The 25292-nt window shown below is 37.5% G+C and overlaps 1 protein-coding gene and 1 long non-coding RNA gene across 5 annotated transcripts in view; one reads left to right on the top strand and one right to left on the bottom strand.

Annotated features, from left to right (window-relative positions):
• macrod2 (mono-ADP ribosylhydrolase 2) overlaps nucleotides 1–25292 on the top strand; it is a 1543249-nt gene that overhangs the window by 1163496 nt on the left and 354461 nt on the right. The gene's annotated exons all lie outside the window — the stretch shown is intronic.
• The window catches only part of LOC138760770 (uncharacterized), a 72684-nt gene that overhangs the window by 29811 nt on the left and 17581 nt on the right, over nucleotides 1–25292 (bottom strand). The window lies entirely within an intron of this gene.

The following is a 25292-nucleotide window of genomic DNA, read 5'->3' as shown; positions in this document are numbered from 1 at the left end:
GAGGGGAAACCATCTTCCCCCTGTGATTTTCCAGTTTTTAAAGATATCAAAATCTGTGTAATCTCTTCATTTAAGAAAGGAATGTTCAGCCCTTCTCTCTTTTGATCTAAATTTGGTAGCTCTAATGGACACAAGAACTCGTCTATCTTTCCAAAATTCAGATTTGTTTAATTCTTTATAAAATCTTTCAAATGTTTCATTTTTTGTTTTGGTTTATAAGATCTTACTATTCCCTGTTGGATCACATTAATTGTTCTCACAGTTTCTTCTGCCCTTATTTGCCAGTGTTATGAACCACGGGTAACAAGCAGCAATAGACAATGAACCAGACAGTGTTTAATTTTAAAACACTAATTTTATTTCTTACTCTTATACTACAGTCTTAACTCTTAAGCTGTCCTAACACTAAATGTGTGTGTGTGTGTGTGTGTGTGTGTGTGTGTGTGTGTGTGTGTGTGTGTGTGTGTGTGTGTGTGTGTGTGTGTGTTTGTGTGTGTGTGAATGATACCCAAACCATGACAGTCCAGGCCAAAATCTAGAAAGTTACTTCAAAGTTTAGTTTTTCAAATTCAATGTTGAAGCTTAGGCCTTTGAAATTTGATGCCCAGAATTAATGTTGAACTGATGGGAAGACTAGAGTTGTGGCTGCTATAGACTCATGAATTCCCCTTGTGTTGCCTTTGAAGAAATGTCCATCCACATGAGCTGTGGTCATAACACTCATGGTCCTTTCATAGGCGAGACTCGAACTAGGCAGCCATCAAAAAGCTTCCAAGACCTTGGCACTGGTCTCTCCAAGTTACCTTCACTGTTAGTCACACTCAAAATTAAGAACTTTGCTTCCTAAAAGATTTTCCTGGCAAAGGTCAATCCGCCTAAAAAGCCCACTCATTCACAGATCATGCTTTGCTCTGAATTCCATAAAATTCCTGGCTACAAAAGGTGCTTCAAAAAGCTGCTTTCTCTTCAGCAGTCAGAATGGTTCTCCCTTGTAAAATCACAATGTATTTGCAAATATATCAAATCTGGAACAGACTGTGACAACCTTCCCTCAATTCTTCAAATGTATCAAATTGTCCCTGGCTGTGCCTTGTGTTGTGATGGTGCTTGTGTGAAATGCTAAATGTTAACTGTGACAATTCAGTTCCTCTTGTTATACTATCCCGTAAAATGATAATCCCATTTTACTAAAATGGGAACTTGTAATACCAGGACAAGATTTTATGGGTTTCCCCCCCAGTTCATTACACTGCTGTTTAGATCTTAAAATTAGTTTCTCCATCTTGTATGTTTGTAATGTGTTGTATTTGAGTTTCTTATTCATCAAATTTCTATATTTCTCTTCTGTACCCTTTAGTAATCTTTTTCAAAATGAGCTATCTCCTGTTCTAAAGCACTAACTTCCTTGTGTCTCTTTTTTATACTTTTCATATATCAAATTATTTGTTCCCTCAAATAAGTTTTCAAAGTGTCCAAAATTAAGAAGTTGTCCTTAGTTGAGGGGCAGTTCATCTCACAGAACAACTCAATTTGACCTCTAACAAAACTACAACATTCAGGTTTTCCAAACATTAGTGTATTTAAATACCATCTATACATCAAGGTTTGTTTGTCTGGCATTATAATGGATAATGCCAAAGGTGTAAAACTGAGCTGGATGTTTGATTTTCACGATCCTACCCATGGTGGGTGCCATGGACACACTCCAGTACCAGGAAAGAATTGGCACCAATTTTTTGGTGGGTGGAGTCTGGGGAAATAGTTCAAAGGGATGGGAAAGTATTTTATTCTAGTTGTCGATATATTCTTTTTTTTAACTTTATTTAAATCTTGTTTTAAGTTTTATTTTATCACCGATAAAATAAAAGATCAAGAAAGATGTAAGAGTGGGATAAGGATAATATAAAAAAGTGCTGGGGTAATGGATAAAACAATTAAATTCATAAATTTCAATATTAATGGGATTAATAGACAAGTAAGAAGGAAGAACATTTTGGGACACCTTAAGAAAATGCAATCTGATATAGTGTTCTTACAGGAGACCCACCTCACCTACAAGAACATATAAAACTAAAGAGGGGATGGATGAGACAGTTCTAGAGCAAGGGGAGTCGCTATTCTGATAAAGAAAAAATTCAATTTGTGGTCTGAGATGTGGTTGTAACCCAAATGGGAGGTTTGTGATAATGCACTGCAGATCTACTCCGAATCCTGGACACAAATTATGCCCCAGATTTTGATAAGAAAAAAATTATAAAGGATATGTTTTTAAAAGTAAGCGATGGGTGTGAAAGTATTTTGAATGGAGGGGATTTTAATTTTTGTCTGGATTCAGTCATGGATAAGTCAGCAAAGAAAGTAACTAGGGTATGGTAACTAATCTGTCCTGGGCTATATGAAAGATCTAAATCTCATTGACGTCTGGAGAAGACTGAGTCTGAAGGAAAGATTATTCTTTTTACTCTAGACAACACAATTTCTGCACTAGAATTGGCAACATCTCAATTAATTGTTGATCATCTTTTGACATTTTAATGAAATAAAGACCATGAGTGTGAGTGTTAGTAATGAACTTTGATATCAGAATTTGTTAGGGGACAGATTAAATGGCAAAGATTTTAAGAGATATGCAGAGATCCCTCTGAGAGCATGTTTATATTTTCCTGAAAGTTGTGATGCTGGTAGTTCAAGAGTAGAAAATAGATTTGGTATGCTTCTTCTCATAAGCTGGGCATTGAGTATAAGATTTGGGATATCATGGCTACCACATGAGAAGAATAATGTGGTGGCAATAGAGATTACACAGGAGATTCACTAGGAGCTTGTCTGGACTGCTATAGTTAGAACATGATATTGGAAACTGGAACATAGCAGGCTGACGAAAATCTTATCGAGGTTTACAAAATTATGAGCAGCACAGAGAGGATGACTCTGAATGCAGAACCCAAAGGCAGACAAATCTATAACTAGATTGCATAGGCTGAAAGTGAGAGGAGAGACATTTAAAGGAAATCTTATGGGTAAACGTTTCACCCAGAGAATGTGAATATTTGGTATCAGCTGCCAGAGAAGTAGTTGAATGCAGATACTGTACATTTAAAATGCTTTTGAACAGAAACTTGGCAGGCAAATGGGATTAGTGTAGACGAGCATCATGGTCATCACCACAGGGTAGACTGTGAGAATGTCTTTCTGTGCTGTGCCTTTCTATGATTCGATGACTTCAATAGTGTGCCTAATTAAGCCTTCATTGATTCTGAATTTCAGCTTTACTTCACAGTGCGATGCAGGCTCAAGCAAGTTCCTTGATCACTTGGCCTTAATTTTCTCATGTTATCTGCACTTTTGTTATCTGAAGTTTCAGTTCATGGTATTAAGGATCTGTAAGCTTTTTTACCAGAGATGCGCTATATTTGTGTTCATGGCAGAAATTACTTCACAGCTTCATGTGGAGCAAGAAATTGGATTTATATTGTTTTACTGCCATCTCACCACCGTGAAGTGAAATATCATTTTCACTTTTTAAGTGGTGATGGACCTTGGGTTGCCGTTCATCTGTACTGCAAGGCACTTTCAGGAGAGTTGTCTTTTAATTGTTTTTCACGGTGTACAGCTGTATGATAATTGGCGATAGAACTGGAGGGGACAGCGGTTTGAGAGGGGAAATGGCAAGATTCTTTCCTCAGTTTGTGTAAAGCAATGATCTAATAAGCATGACCTGAATCAATGATAGAAGCAGATTGAATAGCAGTGATTTTTTTTAAAAGGTTTGGATATATATTTGTAAGGTTATTGGATATAAAACTGGGAATGGGAGTAAACGGATAGCTCTACTGTACTGCCAGCACAGGCATGACAGTTTATTCTATGACATTTTGATACAGTACATGGCCAAGCAATTGATAAACTGGCAAGCAATGAAAGCATTTTGGACACATGCAGCCTTTAAGTCAGCCAGTTTTAGGCTTAAGCCCTGACTTTCTGCATGCAAGAATTTCATCAAATGATGCACCGAGAATACAAAGTGAGCATGCTCATGCCACAGTTCTATGATTGTTATAAATATTACCTCTGAGTTTAGGTTTGATAATTGCACATGTGGGATGTGAAATTTGAGGTCAGAATGACAATATTATTGAGGTAAAAGCAGAGAGACTTATGCTGGAGGTAGTGCAAGGTCAGGAATGCAGGGGATTTGGAAATTAAAGATTACGAATGATTGATTTCTCCATTTTAATAGGTGCGTGTGCATATGCGCTTGCATTTGTACGTGCATGCTGAACTAAAGATATTGATTTCACCTTCTTGTTGTCGGAGTGAAGTCGCTCTTGATCCAAAAATGGTCATTGAGCAAGCTCAGTAAAGAGGCAGCAGTAATGGGAAAGTTCAGCTTATTTCCAAACGTATTACTTTTCGGCAGGCAACAGCCCACTCGGTCATTTAGTTAGAGACCACTTCCTGATTTAATAAGATTGCAGCTGATCCAACTATAATTTCTACTTAACTCCCTCCCCCACTCATAACTTCAACTTCATGTTCCATCTACCCACAATGTCCTTTCGCCCTCTTGCGAATCGAGAATTTATCTACCTCTTCCTCACAAATATTGAAAAATTCCACTTGTGCTATTCTTTTAGGAAAAGGCTTGTGAGTGTTTGAGAGAGGGAATACTATTTCCTCTGTCTCAAATAGGCAATGCCTTCTTTTTAACCTATGGTGCCCTAATTCAGGAATCTCCCAAAGAGGAAACATCCTTTGTACATCTGTGGTGACATGATCTACACACCCGCTCCGCCCCCCAAGTGTTGTATGTTTCTTTCACATCATGATAGTAGATACAAAATCAGCCAATTCAACCTGTCCTCTTAGGATAACTAGCCTGTTTCAGGTATTTGTCTGAATTTCTGTAAGTATTTCTGAACAACTTCCAGGGCATTAACTTTTTTTCTTAAATAAGGAGTCCAGAATTGTGCACATAGTTTAGATGTGATGTCATCGTTTTGATATAACTGAAACATGAACTTATTAGTTTGAATTTAATTCCCCAAGCAATAATTGCTAATATTCTAATAACTTTCTTAATTGCTTGCTTCTAGCCTTTTCCAATTCTTACACTCAGATAACCAAATCCTGCATATCAGAATTTTGCAATCTATTGTCATTTAAATAATACATTTCTAACAAAATGGACAACTTCACATTTTCTCACATTATGCTCCACTTGCCAGATCTGCCCACAAACAGAAGCTTTCTATATCCCTTCATAATCTCCTTTTGACCTCTTCACATCTTACCTGTCTCCAAATGTAGCAACTATTAATTTGGTGCCTTCATTTACATCATTGATATAAATAGTAATATGCATGGAAAAAATTTGAGCTATTGTTTCATTTCTCATGATACACCACTCCTTATATCTTGCCAGCCACAAAAGGAGCCTAAATGCCTGTTCACAATCCAGTTTTCCTTCTTAACCATTGTTATCTACTGAACTGTGATTGGAATCTGATTCACGGAACCTTATTCTTCTATAGAAAGGTGTAATGTGGATGTTCCAAACATCCTCACAGATGACTGGCACTCCATTCTGACTGTGTACCAATGTGGCATTGAGAAATGAGCCCACTGAGCCTGAATCAATTACATTCATGTAGGATCCAGTAAAGTGGAAAAAATTACAGGGACATATTGACATGGTTAATGTAATAAACATGGAGGACATCAGGTGACAAAGTAAATTAAGATAGTAATCTGGAAGATGAATCTCTTTTCACTGCTCCCTCCAGGAAAGGGGTACAAAAGCATGACATCCAGCATCTCCAGGTTCAAGAACAATTTTTATCTAACAGGTAGCAAGGCTTTGAACCTCCCAAAGTTACTCAAACTGTAACCAAAAGATCTGTCTGCACCACTGAAAATTTACTTTAGTTTTCTTGCACATTTCTTTCATCCCCAATGTGGCAATTGGTTTGATTTTTTTTCTGTCTAATTTTTACTTTTGTAGTTGGTGTTTCTTATCTGTTTGGCTGTAACAAGTAAGAACTTTGATGCATCTTTACATTGTACCTATGCATATATCAATAAACTCACATTGGATAAATTCATCGAGTGCATATAAAAAAAATCCTAATTCAGTATGTTGAGGGGGCAACAAGAGAAGAGGTTATTTTAGATCTTGCATTGTCAATCTGAAAAAGTTAATTGATGATCTGGCAGTGAAAGGCCTTGAGGGGTCACAATATGATAGAATTCTCTATAAGGATTGAAAGTGACTTAGATAATCTGAAACCAGCATCTTTAACCTAAACAATGCAAACCATAAAAACACAAAGCCTGCTTTTGCTGTGGTAGATTGAGATATTGCATGAAAAAAATATAAACAATGGCAACTTCTAAACTCTAGAATTAACGCATAGTTCACAAGTTTTCTAAAGAGATGAAGCAGGCAAGTTCTGTATTCTCTTGAGTACAGAGAATGAAAGGCAACCTTATTGAAACATACAAAATTCTTAAGCTGCTTCATAGTGATCATTCAGAGTGATGTTCCCCCTGGGAGGGGTGTTACAGAATAAGAGGTCAGCTATTCAGGATAGAGATTAGAAGCAATTTCTTCAATAAGTAGAGTGAATCATTATTCAAGACAGACTGATAGATTTTCAATGAATCCAATAATATGGGAAGATGAGCTAAAATAAAAGGAGCTGATTGGTCTATGCCTACTTCTATTTCTCATGTTATGTTTTAATATGATGAGATAAAAATAAAAATAGCAACTCTAATACAGCCATAGAATAATTATATGTGATACTAAATCAAAAGAAAAAGTGAATGACAGAACTTTGCAATGGAGGATAAAAGCATTGATAGGGAATGAAAGCAGGTAGGCCGGCAAAAAAATATTAAATCAGTTTGTCAAAGCTGGATAAAAAGGAAAAGGTTAGTGAAAGTTAATACGAGTCTCTTGCAGACTGAGCTATGAGAGATATTATTGGAGAACAGCAAAATTAAACAAATAGGAAGTCTTTCTTCATGAAAGAAGACTACAAAACCTCTATGAAATAGTGGAGTTGCAGGTCTGGAAAAATTAAAATTCTCAAAAAAAATTAGCACTACTCAAAACCAAATGGAGATATTAATGGGATTGAAAGGTGATAAATGATTTGCATACTCGAGATTTGAAGGGATTGGCTGTGGAGATATTGGCTGTATTTTCCAAAATTCCATTATGGTTCTGAAATAAAGGAAGTAGTGAATATTATCCAAACCATTTAAGGAGGCTAAGAGAACGTAGTTACCCTGACAGTACCAAAAGTACTGAGGAAAAAAAAGGTTATTTGGAAAACTGATAGGATTAGATCGGCAATGTAGATACATGAAAAGAAAATCATATTGCAAATTTTTGAGATTGTAACGGAGGAATAGATAGGAGAAAACAATTGACAGTGTAAATTGACTTTCACGAGGTGTTCAATAAGGAGTTGCACATGGGGTAAGAGTGCCAGATATTGGAGCTGATATGACACGGTTTGAGGATTAGTTAACTCATCAAAAGTGGAGAGTAGGAATAAATGGGTAATTTTATTGGTTGGAGCCTGTGATGAATGGGATACCACATGGATTGGTGCAGGGACCTAGTTATTCACAATCACATCTTTGAATGGGGAGAAGGCAGGTAGGTGGAGTTAGGTCATAAATTAGATCAGCCATGATCGTATTGAATGGCAGAGCAGGCTCGATGGGCCATTTTTGGCCTACTCCTGTTCCTACTTCCTATGTTCCTATGATCGATTGTAATACATTCAAGTTAGCAGCTGATACAACTTTAGATGCTAACATGCACTCTGAGAAAGATACAGAGAGATTTCAAAGTATATAGACTGCCAAAGTAAATGGACAGGTGTAGTTTTTAAAAAAAAAAATTCAATATAAAACCACTCAACAAACATATCACAATATTTCAAACTTAATCCAAAAATGTGGTATTTTATATATTAAAAAAAACAAAGAAAGAAAACCTCCTCTAAATCACCCCCTCCCCCAACCCCCTACAAAATTTAAAAAAAAACAGAAAAAGAAAAAGGACAAGAAAACCACCACAGGAGCACTTAACTTCCCATAATACTTATATAGATATATATATAGATAGATATATAGATTGAGATAGATATATAGATAGAGATAGTTATATAGATAGGGATATAGATAGATAAATTCATAGAGACCAAGAGGAGAAAGAAAATGTTCGAGATTCATTTAAATTTTAATACCAACAATTTGTAAATATGGGCTCCATATTTACACAAAAATTATATTTATCTCTTAAATTGTAAATAATTTTCTCAAATGGAATACAACTCTGAACTTCTGCATGCCATCGATCCATTCAGATATAGCAATACATTTTCTCGTTATTGCCAAAGCAATTTGAACAAATTTTACGTGATACATATTCACTTTTAATTTGGGTTTAATCCCTCTAACATCTCCCAGTAAAAATAACATTGGATCCTGTGGGAATCTTACTCCAGTTATTCATTCTAATAAATTACCCAAATCAAGCCAAAAAAAGATTTAATTGTGGAACACTCCCAAGTTGAATGCAAAAAAAAGTACCAAATGGACAGATGTAGTTGAGAGAATATATTGTCATCCAGTTGTTGAAAAAAAATAAAGGTAGAAAATCTTTCACACATCAATGCGAGCCTACTCTCTGAATAATCCTATTAAGCACATTCAAGATTCCTTTATTGCCCTATAAATACTGCAAATGTAATATTACATGAAATTTCCTTCTGCTTGCCATAAGGCAGACAAAGAGTTGCTATTAGTTCTTGCCCATCAACTTCCTGCCCCATAGGATCTCTTACCATCTTCCTTCTCTAGGAATAATTTATGACAGTAAATGAATCTGCCAACCAGTATGTCTTTAGGATGTGGGAGGAAACAGGAGCACCTTTCCGTCAAAGGGGGAGCAGACATACTTCACACAGAGGGCAGCTACGCCCAATATCAGACACATCACTGGAGATGAGGACACAAGACCATCCACTGTGCCATCCAATTTTTAAGTGATGAGAGATGGAAAGGAATTGGCATGCAGAGGAACGTGTTTTTGAAAGCAACAAACAGTTTCAGCCAGCAATTAGGAAGACAAATGATATGCTGTCAGTTTTGTTACCTACTATAGTGGAGCCATTTGTGAGGGTTCACCACCTGAATTTCTTGGATTGTGTCTTCCTCACCTGAGCAACATTAAAGCACACAGTGGCTGGAAACTCAAGAGTGTGAAAAAGTAAAAAGTGTGCTTGCAACACATTCAATTCTTGAAAGGCTTTACAAATGAAATGCAAGTTCATGTTTCCCCAGTGGTGTGCAGTAATTTATGGGGTCCCCCCCACTCCCCACCATGAAGACTTTTTTTGATTTTTCTCCTTCTTTGCCTTTAATTACTACTTGTGTAATTCTCAAAAAGATTATTGATTATAGGTTCACAAATACTAATAACCACAATATTGTAGCTGAAGCACCAGAAAATTTGTTAAAAGCAGAGACTATAAAAAAACCACCAGCAGCAATAAAAACAACAATGTATGTTTGTAGCAGACAGACAAAACCACGCGATTCGAAACGTCATTGTAATTGGGTAATAATGTGTTTGTAGCAGACAGACAAAACCACGCGATTCGAAACGTCATTGTAATTGGGTAATAATGTGTTTGTAGCAGACAGACAAAACCACGCGATTCGAAACGTCATTGTAATTGGGTAATAATGTGTTTGTAGCAGACAGACAAAACCACGCGATTCGAAACGTCATTGTAATTGGGTAATAATGTGTTTGTAGCAGACAGACAAAACCACGCGATTCGAAACGTCATTGTAATTGGTTAATAATGTGTTTGTAGCAGACAGACAAAACCACGCGATTCGAAACGTCATTGTAATTGGGTAATAATGTGTTTGTAGCAGACAGACAAAACCACGCGATTCGAAACGTCATTGTAATTGGGTAATAATGTGTTTGTAGCAGACAGACAAAACCACGCGATTCGAAACGTCATTGTAATTGGGTAATAATGTGTTTGTAGCAGACAGACAAAACCACGCGATTCGAAACGTCATTGTAATTGGGTAATAATGTGTTTGTAGCAGACAGACAAAACCACGCGATTCGAAACGTCATTGTAATTGGGTAATAATGTGTTTGTAGCAGACAGACAAAACCACGCGATTCGAAACGTCATTGTAATTGGGTAATAATGTGTTTGTAGCAGACAGACAAAACCACGCGATTCGAAACGTCATTGTAACTGGGTAATAATGTGTTTGTAGCAGACAGACAAAACCAAGCGATTCGAAACGTCATTGTAATTGGGTAATAATGTGTTTGTAGCAGACAGACAAAACCACGCGATTCGAAACGTCATTGTAATTGGGTAATAATGTGTTTGTAGCAGACAGACAAAACCACGCGATTCGAAACGTCATTGTAATTGGGTAATAATGTGTTTGTAGCAGACAGACAAAACCACGCGATTCGAAACTTCATTGTAATTCGATTCGAAACGTCATTGTAATTGGGTAATAATGTGTTTGTAGCAGACAGACAAAACCACGCGATTCGAAACGTCATTGTAACTGGGTAATAATGTGTTTGTAGCAGACAGACAAAACCACGCGATTCGAAACGTCATTGTAACTGGGTAATAATGTGTTTGTAGCAGACAGACAAAACCACGTGATTCGAAACATCATTGTAATTGGGTAATAATGTGTTTGTAGCAGACAAACAAAACCACGCGATTCGAAACGTCATTGTAATTGGGTAATGTGTTTGTAGCAGACAGACAAAACCACGCAATTCGAAACGTCATTGTAACTGGGTAATAATGTGTTTGTAGCAGACAGACAAAACCACGTGATTCGAAACATCATTGTAATTGGGTAATAATGTGTTTGTAGCAGACAGACAAAACCATGCGATTCGAAACGTCATTGTAATTGGGTAATAATGTGTTTGTAGCAGACAGACAAAACCACACGATTCGAAACGTCATTGTAATTGGGTAATGTGTTTGTAGCAGACAGACAAAACCACGCAATTCGAAACGTCATTGTAATTGGGTAATGTGTTTGTAGCAGACAGACAAAACCACGCAATTCGAAACGTCATTGTAACTGGGTAATAATGTGTTTGTAGCAGACAGACAAAACCACGTGATTCGAAACATTATTGTAATTGGGTAATAATGTGTTTGTTGCAGACAGACAAAACCACACGATTCGAAACGTCATTGTAATTGGGTAATAATGTGTTTATAGCAGACAGACAAAACCACACAGTTCAAAACGTCATTGTAATTGGGTAATAATGTGTTTGTAGCAGACAGACAAGACCACGCAATTCGAAACGTCATTGTAATTGGGTAATAATGTGTTTATAGCGTGTGCAGACAAAACCACGCGATTCAAAACATCATTGTAATTGGGTAATAATGTGTTTATAGCGTGTGCAGACAAAACCACGCGATTCGAAACGTCATTGTAATTGGGTAATAATGTGTTTATAGCGTGTGCAGACAAAACCACGCGATTTGAAACGTCATTGTAATTGGGTAATAAAGTGTTTGTAGTAGACAGACAAAACCACGCGATTCAAAACGTCATTGTAATTGGGTAATAATGTGTTTGTAGCGTGTGCAGACAAAACCACGCGATTCGAAACGTCATTGTAATTGGGTAATAATGTGTTTGTAGCAGACAGACAAAACCACGTGATTTGAAATGACATTGTAATTGGGTAATAATGTGTTTGTAGCGTGTGCAGACAAAACCACGCGATTCAAAATGTCATTGTAATTGGGTAATAATGTGTTTGTAGTGTGTGCAGACAAAACCACATGATTCGAAACGTCATTGTAATTGGGTAATAATATGTTTGTAGCAGACAGACAAAACCACGCGATTCGAAACGTCATTGTAATTGGGTAATAATATGTTTGTAGCAGACAGACAAAACCACGCGATTCAATACGTCATTGTAATTGGGTAATAATGTGTTTGTAGCGTGTGCAGACAAAACCACGCGATACGAAATGTCATTGTAATTGGGTAATAATAACAGCTCTGAGCAGAGCACATTAGAACATTCAAAAAGTAAATTAGCATCATGTTTTAGCTTTGTAGGTATATTGATACATGTAAGCTTTTTGTTGTTTTTGTTTTTATAACTAACTACAAGGATATTTTTATATTAAAAACTACATTTCTGCTGAAACACTGCACAAAAAGGTTATAGACAGTCATTTTGGTGTCACCCCCTCTGATGGTGTCACTCGGTGTGGTCCACACCCCTCTCTCCCCCATAGTGATGCCAGTGTGGTTTCTCCCATTTGAGGTGTCTGAAATCAGTATTCGCTATCACAAAATAAGATATTGGCCCTTTAAAACAGGATGAAGAAGAAATTTCTTCACCAAAGAGTGGTAGGTCGTTGGAATTTTGTACTAGGAAGATTGTGGCAGCCAGTCACCAAGTATGGCCAAGACATTGTTGTTTTCACAAATAGGAAGAGAATCAAGGGGTATAATGACACTGATCTTGTTGAATGACAGAGCAGGCATGCAAAGCTAAACAGTAATTATTAGGTTCTAGCAGATGTGCAGTGCTAATTATTTAGGGTCCGGAGCTCTCCAGAAACAATGGCGGGGTGGCCAATGCGTCAAAATAAACAGCAACAAGGAGGTCTTGCGAGACCGGGCCTTGGTGGTCACCATGTTGCATTTGGCATTATATAATTAAGAGCGAATGGTAGGATGAGGAAGGAGGATGAGTATACCAGCTGTAGAAGAATCAGGTTCCTTGTATGTCTAGAATAGCACTCAGCAGGGGGAGGATAGGGACATAACACCAACTCTGCCTATATTTAATATGTGGCCGCTGTTGAATCCCCACTAGTTAAAATTCCCTGCTAGTTTATTTTGCCTTTTTTTTTAAGAGATGCTGGAGTTCACTCTGGCGGCACTGCACTCCTGGGTTTTAGAATGAGGGGTAGGTATAGAAGAGTTAAAATTGTCTTCTAAGATCATAATTTTCAAAATAATTTTGGCAGGAATTTTATGTAGCCAAATGTCCTTAAATTCAGAATTGTGCCTCACTCGACTTTATGTATGAAGAAAGTAAATTAAAGGCCAAGATCTGGTTCGAGGCCTCTTCTGGAGATGTCCATTTTTCACACTGAACTCTTACTTGAAAAGAGTCTTCAACTTTTAGGAAGAGATGGGTAAACAAGTTTATCACTTTTCTACATCAGGTAAATATACTTAAGATGACTTGTTCTCATTCATTTTTCATCATCCATTGCCCAGCACCATCCCACCATCTGTTGCCCAGCACCGTCCCACCATCCTTGCCCAGCACCTCTGCATAGCGATCTCATGATCTTCTTTCCAATGTCCAAAATCTTCTCTATGTCTCGCCTATTTTTGGAAAACAAATTTTAATTTGCTAATGACCTCCCCAACAAAATAGTTTGTTTGAAAGTTTTGATTCTTCAACACTGTACTGAATTTTAATGTGAAACGTCCATTATAAAACAAGGCCCCCATAACTTGTCTGTAAAACACACAAGTACTCATTAATACCAGGGAAACCAAGATGTATACACAAAATGAGAACTAGTTGAAGTTTAATTTGGTTTGCCTGGACTGAGGGACTGTACAGTTTGTCCAGAGTTTCAGGCTGAATAAATGACAACATTTCAATTAAATTCTATTTAAAAATGCAAGCATTCTGACACAGAATTAAAAATTATAAAGTGATTTATGCAGAACAGATCTCCTTATCACAACCTGGGAAATTATGCTGCTAGAAAAAAACACTCACTGGCTGTGTTATGATGATCTAGTCCAGAAATATGTGTGTAATTTTGTAAAACTATTTAAATATTTACATATTTTATAACTCTACCTTACCCCCCAGTTACAATAGGCTAAGCCTGTGATGATAACAACTAAAATTAAATCGGATTTCAAGCCTGTAGTATTTATCGTGGACCTTAACAAATGAATGATATTTATTTTCCCCATAGGTCATTTACTTGCAATTCACTATGTTGATAATTGCCTTTTTCCAACATGTAGATCTAATATTGAGCTGATGTTGTTTCAGTCCCATTGGACCTGATGCTAAGAAGCTATAGCACAATTAGTAGACGTTAGCAAAAAAAAATAAAGTGAGCTTATTAATTTCCTACACAATCCTATTCAAATAACCTTTCTTCTATCAATCAATGTCTTTTTATTTTTGTCAGATGGTGGTATGAACACCTTTGAGGCCGTCTCTCTGATTTTGCACACTCTGCCTGTACTGGTGTCTTGTAATTAGTTGCTTTCAGTGCTGTCCTGTTCTTGCTGTTTTGCTTGATAATGTGTTTTGCCTTTTTAAACAATAAAGAGATATGAGCGAATTTCTTAATTTATGTCTCAGAGTCAAAGATATTTTTGTTGACCATATTTTGCATAGTTGCATTCCCAGTAGGTTTTTGTAAGTGCCTAAATAAAATGGAAAAGTATTCATCAAGATTGCAAAGGATTTTTTTTTTGATAAATAGGAGTTTCCAGTTGTGCATTTTACTGAGAGTTTTTACTGTAATTAGAATTAAGTGAATGTTTTTATAATGTGTGATGCTTTATTGTGCTGCTTTGTAATAATTTTGATTAACAATGTGTTAAAAAAATGAAATGCAAGTTTATTTTTAAAGTACCACATTATGCATTGTTGATTGCAGATTAAAATTACAGAACATCCTGTGCGTGATTGCTGAAAAATGCTTTGTATTTTCTGCTGGGGTATATACTTGGCAATTATCCACTTTCACTATTGGGAGATGTGTGCCTCTGCACAACATCAAATTGTGTACTGTGGACCTCAGCAGCTTAAATTTGACACCGTTAACTTCTTCTTGGTAGATTGATCGTGTTGCAGTTTAATCTGTGCTGGTGCTGCCTGCTTCTAGATTCCATATGGAAATTATCAACTTGGATGTGTTTAGATTGCCAGGAATGACCTTGTAAACAATAACAACTTGGACTTATAGATCCCTTTAATCAAGTCAAATATTATCAAAGGCACATTCTAAAAGCTTGAGCATGACATTTGAGAACAAACCTTGTGGGAAGAGAAGAGGGACATGAGAAAGGCTTTGTCAAATGGGTAGAATAGTCTGAGAGGTTTTGGGTGGCATTTCTGGAGTTAAGAGGATTGGCAGTTCAATGCATGACATGTCCACAAGTGGTAACATGATGACTTTTGGGGTCATTATGAAGTCAGATTACAGAAATCTTGAAGGTTGTAGATAGTAGAGGTTGGTAGGCTTGTGGAAGGAGCAATTGAAAACAGGTAAGAATTTAAAATTTACCAAGAGTCAGGTTGCAGAGATTAGCTGGGTGAATTAAATTTTTGGCTGAGTTGGAGAAACGAGTCATGCTGGCCTGCACCTTACCAACCAATAGCACTAGTCGGACACATACAGGCCAGTACATCAATGGTAGAGAAACGATTGGAAAAGATGAGAGGTGAATAAGAGAAAATACTGATGCTGGAAAACTGGAGGATCACAAAGTTCTGGAGGAACTCAGTGGGGTAAGGCCACATCCATGGAGAGCAACAGATAGTTGAAAGATTGGCCCGAAATCCTTCATGAGGAATAGCCAGAAAACTGTATGTGCCAAAATAAAAGGGTAGGCGGCAGGGAGAGGAGTACGGGTTGGCAGGTCATATGTTAATACAGGTGGGATGGGGAAGATATTCTGATAGAAGGAATGAAATGAGGGAGCAGGGAGCTGGAGAAAGGAAAGTATAGATGAGGAATAGGAGAGGGAGAGAAGGGAAGAAGGTATGGCACCAGGGAAAATCAAGAGGGTGAATTGAGAAAACACGATTGGAGGTTACTAGAAATTGGACATCGACATTGATGATGTCTGGTTGGAGACTGCCAAGATAGAATACAAAATGCTGATCCTCTAATTTGGGTGGAAAGAAATTTTGGAAAAACGCTGTTTTAATCGAACCCAATTGACTCATTAAGTGCAGTTTCATAACTCTAAAGGCCAGTAACAATTTTTCTCAAGCAAAATATTTCAGTAACATTTGGGTCTAGAGCAGTAATTCTCAACCTTGCCTTCCCACTCACATACCATCTTAAGTAATCCCTTACTAATTACAGAGCAGTGATGCCATAGGAATTACTTAGTAGTACATGAGAAAGGTTGAGAACCACTGGTGTAGAGGGTTATCAAAGAATTCAATAGGATATAGTATATATCAGTTACAGATATGGACAGAGAAATGGCAGATGGAGTTTAATGTAAAGAACTCTGAGATGTTGGACTTTGGGAGGTCAAATTTAAGGAGAATGTCAACAGTTATGGTGGGGCTCTAAAGGCATTGATGTATAAAGGAATTGGAGGAGGGGTGTTAGGTCCAAGTCTATTGCTTATTGAAAGAGGCCACACAAATAAATCTACTTGTGGTAAAGGAGGCATGGTGTAGTGGGCTGAGCAATCGCACAGTTAGAAGGGCCAAATCGCTGCCCCAGTCGGTTGGCACAAAATGGCATGCGCCCCCTTCCCTTCTCAGGAGAAGCTTTCATTTGGCAATGTTTGTTGCCTAGGTAATGTCGCCACTTCCTGGTTGTGTAGCACTGAGCATGCAGTGACTCTGCAATGCACTGACATCACTCCCACAGACCAATGTGTTCCTAACAGGAAGTGGCTCATACCCTGAAAGCAGCACGTAAAATTCAAATAAAGTCAGTTACTGGACCGTGTGTGTGTGTGTGTGTGTGTGCGTGTGTGTGTGTGTGTGTGTGTGTGTGTGTGTGTGTGTGTGTGTGTGTGTGTGTGTGTGTGTGTGTGTGTGTGTGTGTGTGTGTGGATGGACTTATTTCGTTTCAGCAGTGCTGCCATTAGCAAATGCATCAATGTGGGATTAGGTAGAGCATTGAGTATAAAACTAAGGAGGTAATGTTGCAGCTATTCTAAGCTTTGTTCAGGCTGCATTTGGGCTACTGTGTGCAATTTTGGTCACCCCATTTCAGAAAGGATGTGGAGGCTTTAGAAAGGGCACAAAAATGCTAATCAGGATGTTGCTTGTTTGGAGAGGATAAGACGTGAAGAGAATGGACATTTGATAGGTTTCTCTGCAAGTAGGAGGCTGAGGGGAGATCTGAGAGAGGTGTATAAAATCGTGAGAGCCATTGACAGGGTGGACAGTCAGAATATTTTCCCAAGGGTAAAAGCATCACATGCTAGAGAGTATGTGTCTAAGATGTCCAGGTGGAAGTTTAAGGGACATTTATGGGGCAGATATTTTACACAGAGAGTTAGGCAGGTGCTTGGAACAGTTTGCCAAGATTAATGGTAGAAGGAGATGCAATAATAACATTTACAGTTACATGCTTCTTTCTAGACCCATAAATATGAAGGGGATGGAGGGATATCTATTACCTACAAGCAGTAGAATTTAAGTTTGATTTTGACATCATGTTCAGCCCAGACATATTGGCCGATGGGCCTGTTCCTGCGCTGTACTGTTCTACATTCTATCCTTTATCTATGTTCAATGTGACTTGCATTTCAAACCTAAAATCTAAGCAGGTTTGGCCACTTTCCTCTGAATTGCCCACAGTAAAACCTGATGGAACCTGGTGGTCTCCTTTCCACGCCTTCAAGTTATTGTGCTAAAGATTATCAACTTCTCCCCTCTCCAAAGTATTATTTTTCAAGATAAAGCAAAATTCATCATTTGAAGCCATAGCAATTTGTCAAACTGTTGGTAACTGCTGTAATTTCCTTTCACTGAGCAGTTCCTGTACAGTTGTTCATTTCTTGATCTCATTTTCCTGTTAGTTATTAATCAAGGCACATTAAATATTGGCTCTTAGACAAGCTTAACAAAGGCGATTGCTTAAAATCAGGATAACTCCAGGGCATAACCAATCACATATTTTCAAATAATTTATTGATGTGTTTGAAATGAGAACTTTAAAATAACTGAACCCTGCTGCTCACAGGATCTTTATAAGCATTTTCCTTTACATGGTGACTAATTAAGTTGTGATTTGTTGCGATAATTTGTCTTTTGTTCAGCCATGTATAAAGTAGCTGTAAACGAGTAGAAGGTGGTGTTGTACTACCCAGAGGTTACATTTCTTTTCCCTCTGATGCATACATTTTTGGTTGTAAAAAATAAGAAAGCTAACAGCTGCCACATTGAGATTGTTATTTCCCTTTGCTTTGCACCTGCACTGTCACCTCAGGTAATGCATTAGCAAACGAAGCCACTCAGCTTTAATAATGCAAACGAAGCCACTCAGCTTTAATAATGCAAACAAAGCCACTCAACTTTAATGCTGAACGCAAGCCACACAAGAACTTGCCTAGCTCTCTAGAATCTTAGGCTACTTGTTGGACCTTGACCGTGAACCTTTAAGATTTTATATGCTGGCGTTTCTGCTCTACTTCCAAAGAGTTTGAAGACACCTCTTCAGTTGCAGGTTGGCATTTAAATCACGAAGATCTCACGCATTTGGTGTCAGCAACTGGCCTGAGGTTTCACTTCTTTCATTTTCAAGCTGGATAGCTGGCATTTAATTTGCAGCTCAACTCTGTGAAATTTCCGGGGAAATTCATGTTTGATTTGGGTGCAACTCACAAGACTGGGAAAAGGAAATATACTTCTTCATTTTGTGAATTCTGAATAACAGCTTCAGTAATTCCTGTTGCAGAATTTTTGACTAAATTCAAAGTTATATGCTAAATTTATTTTATACACCATATCATGTACAAATAAATCACACTCACTTCAGCCATTATGCCCAGTTTTTGATGATTTTTCTATCAAATTTCTTTTAATTGCAACCATTTCTCATTTTGCTTTCAAATCAACAACTGTGACAATATCTGTTTTAATAGGGAAGATTGTTTTAATTGGACAATTGAGTTCAACAGCTGATGACAAAGGAGAGGGTAGTCATCGTCAGAGTGGGCTGAGTAGAGTGGTAAGCCTTTCGCTCCATGGGCTTCGGCGAGAACAGGTAAGAGGCGATAAATAGTTGGAATTAAAGTCAGAAAGGGCCACCCTGTTAGAGGAACAAAAAGGATTCAGCTGGTAGGCACAGGTAAGGGCAGTTTTTTTAGATACTATATATTTTGTTCATCCAGTCATAGATAGTGGGAATGGCAGCCAAGGCAAGGGAATGCTCCTATTATAAAATGTACATCTTCAAGGAAGCCAGCAGTATCCCTGACGACTTCATCTGCGAGAAGTGCATTCGGCTGCAGCTTCTGACAAGCCAAGTTACGGAATTGGAGGTGGAGTTGGATGAACTGTGTATCATTTGGGAGGCAGAGGGGATGAGAAACAGGAGTTACATGGATACTATCACACCTAGAAGGCAGAAGGAAGGAAGATGGGTGACAGTAAGGAGAGGGAGAGGGAGATGGAACTGGCAGGCAGTCATCCCCATCAATAACAATAATACAATTTTGGAGATGATGGCCTACCAGGGACAAGCCACAGTGATCAGGTCTCTGGCATGGAGTCTCGTCCTGTGGCTAAGAAGGGAAGGGAGAAGCTGAAGTGATAGGGGATTCCATAGTCAGGGGGACAGATAAGAGGTTCTGTGGAAGAGATCGAGTGTCTTGGATAGTATTTTGCTTCCCTGGTGCCAGGGTCTGAGATATCTCAGATCAAGTTCATGCCATTCTCAGGTGGGAGGCTGAGCAGCCGGATGTTGTGGTCTATGTAGGGACCAGTGGTGTGGGTAGGAAGAATGAGGAGGTCCTGCAAGGAGAGTTTGGAGAGTTAGGCACTAGGTTGTCAGGACCTCCTTGGTAGGGATCTCAGGATTTCTACCCATACCACTTGCTAGTGAGGTTAGAATAGGAGGATAATGTAGCTTAACATGTGTAGGAGGATGGGCTTCAAGTTTCTGGATTATTGAGCTCCCTTCCAGGGAAGGTGGGACCTGTTCTGATGGGACAGTTTCCATCTGAACTGGAAGGGGACTAATATCCTTGTGGGAAGGTTTACTAGTGCTGCTCTGGTGGGTTAAAAACTAGATTTATTAAATATTTATTTTCTGTATTGCAGTCAGTTTGTTGACACTTTTTTTGTTTGTTTACATTTCTCTATTTTATATACATTTTTTCTTTGGTGAAATGGTTTCACTTGGAGATGAAGCTTGAAAGAAATACCTTACGGAATGTGAAGGCAATGATCAAAGTCGCAATTTAATGTTTGTTTTAAAGAACAACCTAAAACAAATTGAAGCATTTCCACTTGTCTTTAGTGCAAAGCCAGGTTGGCTTTTGTACTTCAGGAAGCCAAAAGAACTGTGAACAATGAAAGATGGAGCTGAATCATGATCAATTTGGCCTGCCTCCCAGAATGATCCAAGCACACTCTAAGCATGTAATGTTAACAGCATCCAATCACCTGTTGCCACAATGGCATGCAAAGCAAGGCAAGGCCTCTCTGACAAGCAGATGTGAGCCAGCATACAATTGAGCCCTTGCTCACTGACACCTTTTATTTGTTGGGAAATCAGGGAGTGAAAACTATCTTCCTGCTAAATTTTAAGAAGCTCTGTAAGAGTTTATAAATGTCTCTTTAAAATCAATTCAAAATACAGTACATTTTAAATATAAATATAATTTACATTTATTCCAAGCATATTTTATAAATTGGAATAAATTGAAGATACATAATTGAACTTCGCTGTTCATTCCTTATCTCCAGATCAGGAGTCCACATTGAAATTAATGTGGGATCCACCCCTACACTGTACACTGGTTTGATTGAGCACAGGTGAATTCCCTGAAAATCTCGCACATTTCCACACCAGAAATGGAGTCGAGGCAAAAAGCAGAGTGACAGTTTGAAGAAGAATCAGAATTTATTGACATGAACAAATCACAATTTTTTTTGCAGCAGGTGAAAAATTGCTATAAATTGCATTTTTTTTAAAAATAATTAGTGCAAAAGAAGAGAAAGTGAGTTAGTGACTCTGGTTCATTGTCCATTGGAAATCTAATGGGTTTTTGTACCATTGGGTATTCCCTATACCATAGGTACTCTGTGATTAGTAAGGAATTGCTTAAGGTGGTATGTGGGTGGAAAGAAAAAAAATTGAAAACCACTGTTGTAATCGTACATTATTGACTTGTTATGTGCATATTTTCATAACTCCAAAGGAAATAGACCAATGACAATTTTTCTCAAGCAAAATATTTCAGTAACAATTGGGTCTAGAGCAGTGATTCTCAACCTTCCCTTTCCACTCACATACCATCTTAAGCAATCCCTTACTAATCACAGAGCTCTAATGGCATAGGGATTACTTAAAGTGGCATGTGAGTGGAAAGAGAAAGGTTGAGAACCGCTGCCCTAGCCTCTAAATTTGGTTGGCTGCAAGCAAGAGTCAGAGGAAAAATGGTGAGTTTATCAACCTTCCAAATCTGCCAACCAGAAGTAGCAACACAATCTTCCTCCCCAAAATTCTGCTTCTTTGCCATCTTCAAGCTAAAATCAAGAACTCCAGATCTTGAGGTGGATTCTTCAAACTAATTGCTTAAGACAATGTCCTACTGCTTTCCTTGGTCATACATGTCCCAGATTATGCAGAAGTCTCAATATTGAAAGGGCACAATGGACCCTAAATTGCAATGAAAGGGCACTGGAAACTCCATTGACTATTATAAGTGCAGTAAAGAGCTGGGACTTTTACACCCATAATAGATGGCAAATAAATGACACAGGCCAATAAACTCTAATTGTAATTTGCCTTGTCTGGAGTCATGAAATACTAATGAAAAATTAAAATCATTGAAATGCTGAAGAAAATACTAAAATTGGTTGCAGCTTGAAATAAGTAAAAGCTGGAAATTCTTCAACTCAGTACGCAGAAATCAAATTTAAGTTTATATCCTGATGAAACAGCATTCTCATTTCTTCAGTGCAAAACTTTCAGACATAACACACAGACAAACAATACATACTCAGGACAAATATACATATATAAAAATAAGTGAATATTGGAGTCTTAGATTGTTAGTGTGAACAGTTCCTTTGGTCATTCAGTATCCTCACTTCCAGTGGGAAACTGTTTCTCAGCTTGGCAGTGCTAACTCTGATACTCCTGTATCTCTTTCTCGATAGGAGTAGCTGAAAGATGCTGAATGTGGCATGGTAGGTGTCCTCAATGATTTTGTGCACCCTCTTCAGACAAAGATCCCAGTAGATTGCATCGATTGGGTGGACAACTACCCCAGTGATCCATTCTTCCATTCTTATGGTCCTGTGGATTGACCTCCAATCCAATTTTCTACAGCAACTATACAACACTGTGACGCAACCAGCCAGGCTGCTCTTGATAGAGTTCCTGTAGAAGGTTGACATGATAGTGGTCGGTAGCCTTGCCCGCTTCAGTCTTCTCAGGAAGTACAGTCACTGTTGCACCTGTGCAGAGCCAACAACCTGTAATTGAATGTTAATAAAACAAAAGTGATGGTTGTTGACTTCAAGAGGGCCTGGGCAGACCACGCTCTGCTGACCATTGACAGCTCCACCACTGAGATTGTCAAGAGTATCAAGTTCCTTGGAGTGTACTTGACGGAGAATCTCACCTGGGCCCTTAACACGAGCTCCATAGCCAAGAAAGCCCAGAGTGCCTCTACTTTTGTGAAAGCTAAGGCGAATTCATCTCCCACCCTCCATCCTCACTACATTCTACAGAGGATGTATTAAGAGCATCCTGTGCAACTACACCACCACCTGGTTTGGAAGCTGTACCACCTTAGACCACAAGAGCCTGTAGAGGATAGTGAAGTCAGCAGATCTTTGCTGTAAGCGTCTTACTATTTTAAGGTGATTAACTTCTATTCTTATATTTATGTAAATATGCTCCTTGGTCCTGGAGAAATGGTATGAACAATAAATAAGGGTGACTTGACTTTCCTGAAAACTTTTTAAAATATTTTATTTAAAGTTTTTTCCATACATGTAATTAATAAACAATTAATATATTACAATAAAAATTTAAGAAAGCTGCAATTATTGCATGATGGTTGTAATTCCTTCCCACCCCCCCTAAACCCCCATCCCCAAAGAAATTTATATATATTAGAAAAGCAATATTTAATAATATATAAAAGAAAAATAACTTCAAGGATTGCACAGAGGATCGCTATCCATCACACAAGATTCCACCAGAGTTTCTATATAATTAATTTAGCGAAGATTGACACAGGTCTCAAGGAGCAGGAAGAACACTCCTACATATTTATACCTAAAATTTGCATATATGGGCACCACATTTATAAAAAATATACTGTATTTATTTCTCAGATTATATGTAATTTTCTCCAAGGGAATACAACTTTGAATTTCTGTATTTCATCTTCCCATACCCAAGTGTGACTCTGATTTCCAAGTAACTACAATACATTGCCACCACTAATGAAATTTTAACAAATTTCAAATGGTATATTGCTACTTTTAACTTAGGTCTTGTTCCTTCTATATTTCCAAATAAAAATAAATCTGGGTTTTGTGGAAATACAATGCCTGTAACCTGTTGTAAAAAAAATTCCCTAAGTCCACCCACAAAGGTCTTTCCTTGGGACATGAGCAAGCTGAGTACAAGAAAATTCCCATCTCCTCACCACACCTAAAACACCTAACTTGACTCTATTCAATTTTTGTTATGTAAGGTATAACTGATGTAAAAATTATAATCAACTAATCCATATCTTACATTAATACTATTTGTTGTACAGTCATGACAGAGAAATGACCACCTTTGCTCCTCAATTCCAACTCTCACCTGTGACTAGACTTATGAACTCCATGTTTATGAGTTCCCGAAGTAAATTTCTTAATATTTCCCCTCCTAATGAGAATTTCCACCTCACTACAAGTTGGTAATGGCTTAGCTAGACCTACCTTTTCCCTTAAATATCCTTTCAATGGAAAATAACAGAAGAGAATGAGTTATTCCATATTTATTCCTTAATTGTTCAAACGACATCAATTGGCCTTGTTCATAAGTCTTTTTCCAATTTCATCATTTATCTTATTGCAAATATTAATCAAATACTTCAACAATAGTGTTTCTTTAACACCAGCTATTAATTTTAAATCCCATCTACAAATGAATTCCTCTGCTAATCTCTCTCCTATTTATCCAATTCTATTTTAAACCATGCCAGCTTTTCTTCTCCTTCAAAGAAAGAAATAAGAAATCTCATTTGGGACACTTAATAATAATTCTTAAAATTAGGAAGCCATAGGCCTCCCAATTCATATTTCCACGTTAACCTTTCTGGAGAGACACTTAACATTGTACCTTTCCAAAAAAATGTCCTTATTTATTTAATTCCTGAAAAAAAAATTTAAGGTAGTAATATAGGTGAAGTTTGAAATATATATTATATTCTTGGGTATATATTCACCTTAACACAATTAACCCTTCCTACTAATGTTAAGGGTATAGATAATGTTATAGGTAAAATCTTCCATTTTTTTCAAATATTCTTCAACCTTTTTAAGTAATGGTAAATAATTCAGTTTAGATAAATTCTTTAAATTATTATCTGTACGAATCCCTAACTATTTAATCCCATTTTTTGGCCATTTCAATTGAGTGTCTCTTTGATATTGGCTATAATCTCCTTCTGTAAAGGGCATAATTTCACTTTTATCCCAATTTATTTTATAACCAGAAATCTTTCCATATTCTTCCAATTTAAAATGTAATTTTTGCAAGGAAGTCTCTGGCTCTGACAAATATGTTAAAACATCATCTGCAAATGAACTAATTTTATGCTCTTCTTGACCCTAAATCCCTTAATTTCTAAATAATTCCTAATTGCCTCTGCAAGTGGCTCTATAACTAATATAAACAAAACTGGAGATAGGGGACATGCTTGTCTACTAGATCTTGTCAATTGAAATGGAGCACATATTTGTCCATTAGTCACTATGTTAGCTCTAGGAATATTATATAATGCCTTAAACCAGTTTATAAAAGTCTGTCCAAATCCAAACTTTTCCAGCATCTTAAAGGAAAAGTCCCACTCCAATCTATCAAAAGCTTTTTCCACATATAGAGCCACTGCAACACTTAAGTCTCCAACCATATTATCAGCCATTTGTCTCTTTTTTACAAAGCCTTTATATTAATTTAGGTAATTTTTTATTTGCTAATGTTTTGGCAACAATCTTATAATCT

Source organism: Narcine bancroftii, chromosome 4 (assembly GCF_036971445.1).
Source record: "Narcine bancroftii isolate sNarBan1 chromosome 4, sNarBan1.hap1, whole genome shotgun sequence".
NCBI lineage: Eukaryota > Metazoa > Chordata > Chondrichthyes > Torpediniformes > Narcinidae > Narcine > Narcine bancroftii.
Note: the sequence above shows the minus strand (reverse complement) of the source record. Positions and strands in the feature narration are given on the sequence as shown.